A 4636-nucleotide genomic window follows, 5' to 3' on the forward strand; every position below is an offset into this window, starting at 1 on the left:
AAAGAGCGTTGCATTGTCCAGTGAGCACTATTTTTCGAAAGGCTCCTTATCTCTGATTTAATACATAAAACAGAGTTAATTAGGCCACCAGTTAAAAATGAAAAAGTTGTGCATGCGGTAGAGATTCAGGATGATTGAGAGTGAAACATCTGCATGTAGGTGATTGGATACAATTGTGTAATAATTCAAATCAGATTGGGGATAAGCTGCTTTTATTGTGATTGCAAAACTAGCAGTCTTAATAGACAATCTGATTTAATTAGAAGAGAAGAATAAGATTGAGTTATCTATTATTGTGCAATGATTTTTCTCCAACTGACTTTCAACTAGAAGTGATCTTGCCTTCACTTTGTATTTAATCAATTGATGACAAATCAAACCATTACAAGTTAGATTGTTCAGATATTTTATCTAATGTAGATGAAATGATGACCTTCCAGTGGAGAATTACCACTAGTAGACTTTAAAGTTAAAATAAATGTTTTTACACAAATGGTTGCTAAGCTATAAATGCATCAAATGCCTATAGGAACCAGTCAATTATAACATTTAAATGGGAACTAGATAAACTCTTGAAGATGAAAATTTTTAGAAGGACATGGGATAGAGCAAGGAAATGGGATGGGAATAGATAGCTTTAGTGTGGAGATAGCACCAACCTTGGGGATGAGGTGGGCCAGGTAGATCAAGATTCAGTGGTAGAACATTTAGGGGACAGAGATCATTGTATCATAAGGTTTAGGATGACTATGGATAATGAACAATTCAGAGTAAAAATGATTAACTGGGGAAAGCCAACTTCAAAGGGGTAAGAATGGACCTGGGCCGAATAAATTGGAGCCAAATGTTGACAGGAAAAACGGTAGCTAATAATGAGCTACCTTCACTGAAGAGATGATTCAGGCACAGTCAAGATATATTCCCTCAAAAGGGAAAGGCAGGGCAAACAAATCCAGAGCTCCCTGGATGACAAAGGAGATAGAAATTAATATAAAAAAGAAAAAGTGTGCTTATGACAAGTGTCAGCTAGAAACGACAATTGAGAACCAGGCTGAATAGAAAAGGTTCAGAGGGGATATGAAGAAGTAAATAAGAGAAGCAAAGAGAGAGTACGAAAGGACAGTGGCAGCTAACATAAAAGGGAATCTCAAAGCCCATCACACATCCACAGGGATCTCACTCACTCACTGCCAGTTCAAGGAACATCACCATTCGCTGTCCCACACACCTTCATTGTTCTTATCCCATCCATGGGACCACTCACCATCCACACATGCCAGGCATACTTATCAGAGGACAGCTGGAGGCCAAGTCCGAGTCAGATGAGGAGCTTCTGAACTCGGTCATGTCACAGTTGCAGGAGCTGCAAAGGCAAGCTCGGGAACATCAGGAAGAGATGTCCGCTGCACTCCTCAGATTGCAAGGCACAATGGAAGAGTCCGTCTGCCTTCAGGCTGAGGCAATAGTGCCGGCATTGCAACGCACCGAGGTGATCACTGGTAGGATGGCTGCTGTCATGCTGTCCTTGGCCCAGGATGTCATTCCTGCACTGCTACATGGGCGGAACTCAATCGCTGACTCCATAGTTGGCCTCCTACAGTATGCACAGAGATGGGTGCGGGGCAGCACAATCTCACTCCAGCTTCCCCTTCTCCTGAAAGAGTCAGCCAGGGGCCCTTGGGCACCCATAGAGAGGAGGATTAGCAGGTGCACATCCTGAGGCCAACCATCCAAATGATTGCGGGAGTGTCCGGCCCATCCAAATCCCCTCTTCCTATGACCCCAGAAGCCCCAGCTCCACAGGCCCAGCAGGGCTCTGAAAGCAGGTTGGGGCCCTGCAAGTCTCAGCCCTCCAGACAGCCCCCATCAAGGTCACCACAGACATGGTGCAGCAGTCAGCAAGCTGCCTCCATATCTGCTGGGGATGTCCGGGGGGCACCAAGACGTAGCGGCAGGGTTAGGAAGGTTAAGAAGATGTAGTTGCACAGCCTGGGCACTGGTATTAATCACTTGTACATAAGGTTCATTATTGTAAATAAACTCTCAACAATGATTACCTGCTCCTTGTTCTGATGAGCAGTGTTCTTGTCACTCAGATGTGAAACCTTCCTGTACAAGATAAAGGCAGGTGTCTCAGTCCAGGGCCTCTTCCCTGTGTCTGTGCAGCCTTCAGACCAAAGTGATGGTCCAGCCTCACTCTCCCTGGACACATTACTGATGCCTGCACCTCGGCGGTGCTGGTCATTGCTGCCAGAATGTAGTGGGCAGGTATCACAGAGTTCCCTCATTCTCTCTGTGTGCTCTCAGCACCTTTAAGGTGGGGCTGGCCCCCATCTCTTCAGCATCTGTGACCAGTGACGCTGTGCTCCTGAAGGGCTCAGGTGCTGAAGGTGGACAAAGGATCAGATGCTTCTAAAGTTTCATGGCTGTGTCTCTATGATATGACCCTGATCACAGAGCGCAAGCGAGCTGACCTCGGCCAGACAGGAGTCAGACTTTCACAGAGGGTATGTGAATATCTATGGAGTGTCCTCACTGCATGTCATCATCATCCTCCTGCAATCGAGCGACTATTAGGGCCTCCACTGCGTCTCCATGACAGGAGCATTCTCACAGAGGGTATGTGCACTGCCATAAGCCAGACTGGAATCAAACATTCATAGATACAATGTGAGGATCTATGGTGTCTCCTCACTGCATGTCGTCATCATCCTCCACAAATCTAGCAGCTATGAGGCTGCCCGAGCACGCCTGTCTCGTCTGTCCAGTGTGAGGGCCTCATCGCGTCATCATCACCTTCGAGGACCTGCTCATCCTCATCCTCATCAACGTCCTCCTCATCGGAGGAGGCCTTCAGCTCCTCCATCTCCTCCTCAGCCGCTCCTCTCCCCGTTGCAGTGCCAGGTTGTAAAGGGTGCAGCAGACGACGATGATGTGTGATACCCTCTGTGGACTGTATTGCAGGGCTCCACCAGACCAGTCCAGGCACCAGAACCTCATCTTCAGCATCCCGATGCTCTGCTCCACCAAGTTGTGAGCTGCAGCATGAGCCTCATTATACCGTCGCTCTGCTGCAGTCTGAGGCTGCCACACGGGTGTCATCAGCCACGGCCTCTGTGGGTAGCCCTTGTCCCCGAGGAGCCAATACTGCAGCTTCTGTGGGCTGTGCAAGATGTCAGGAACCTGTGGCCGACTGAGGATGTCGTGGACACTCCCTGGAGACCGTGCGCAGACCTGCAGGATGCATTTGTGGTGGTTGCACACCAGCTGCACATTCAGCGAATGGAAGCCTTCGCAGTTGATATAGTTGACCATGTGTTGCGACGGAGATCTGAGCACCACATGAGTGCAGTGAATGATTGCACCCTGCACCTGCGGGAAACCTAAGAACTGGACAAATCCAGTCGCCCTTGTATCCTGTCTGTCCTGGTCCAGGATGAAATGCACAAAGTTGTGTTGCCCTCGCAAAGGTGGCATCCAAGACATCATGGATGCATTTGTGGGTGGGGGCTTGCAATAGCCCACAGGAGGTCACCTGTTGAGCCCTGAAAGGAGCCACTGGCGTAAAAATTGAGCACTGCGGTCACTTTCATGCCCACCAGCAGCGGATACCCTCCATGACTCTGTAGCGCCAAATCCTGCAGCAGCTGGCAGATGTGACCGGTTCCCTAGACATGTACAGTCTTCGGCGACACTGGTTCTCGATCATCTGCAGGAATGAAAGGCAGCGTCTATAGACTCTGGGTCTAGCCAGGCGCACTTCAGCTGCGTGTGCACGATCCCCAGTTGCCCCTTCTTCCAGAGGGTGCTGCTCCTCCCCCTGTACAGTCAGGCACCTTCATCGCTCTCTTCTCTGTCGTCTTCACTCTCTGTACACCACAAGGCATACAGCTAGGTCACCAGGCTCCATGCTCCTGATGTACTCCTCCTGCAGGACGAAAGAGAGAGATGCACGTGTTAGCTTGGGAGCTCCAAGAACCTCTGTCTTAATTAAGTGTGAAGACCCCTTAACACATCCCAGAGAGTGTTGGCCACCACTTGGATGGCCAGAGATTAGTGCGCTGCATGGCTGCCCGAAACCCCACCCACCTCCGCCCCACTCCACCTGACCGATTGGCAGCAGCTTTGCCCACTGGACTGCAGGCTGTGCTCTCAGCTCAGGTACAGACATTCTCCTAACCCACACTGCAAGGCTGCACTGTTAGCTTGAACCATGGGGGAGACTGGTCCAAACCGGGATGATGACATTGCCTCCAGCAGTGACTGCTCCATGGCCAGATTTAGCGAGGAGATTGTACAATGTGCCCAGTCATCCAACTGTCCTGCAGTTCACTAAAATGCTGATTAGTTTGCAGTCAGTGCCCAAGGTGGGGTAAGCCCCGGAGCACTTGGTGTCACTTTCATGCCTCTGCGTTGCTTTAGTGGACAGATAAGCTAGAGGCCCCACTCCACACATGTCAATGTGGCTGCACCTGAACTGTCTCAGCTGCAGACGAATGGTTACTTTATACAAGGTTTCCCTAATGTGTGGCCGCTTCCCTCTCCTCAGACCCCGCACGTGCTTGTGCGTTACCTTCAACCACAGGGCAGCCCTTGTCCCAACCCCTAAGTGCACAACGTTACTGTGCACACGCCT

Source organism: Cetorhinus maximus, chromosome 20, assembly GCF_964194155.1.
Source record: "Cetorhinus maximus chromosome 20, sCetMax3.hap1.1, whole genome shotgun sequence".
In the NCBI taxonomy this organism is placed as follows: domain Eukaryota; kingdom Metazoa; phylum Chordata; class Chondrichthyes; order Lamniformes; family Cetorhinidae; genus Cetorhinus; species Cetorhinus maximus.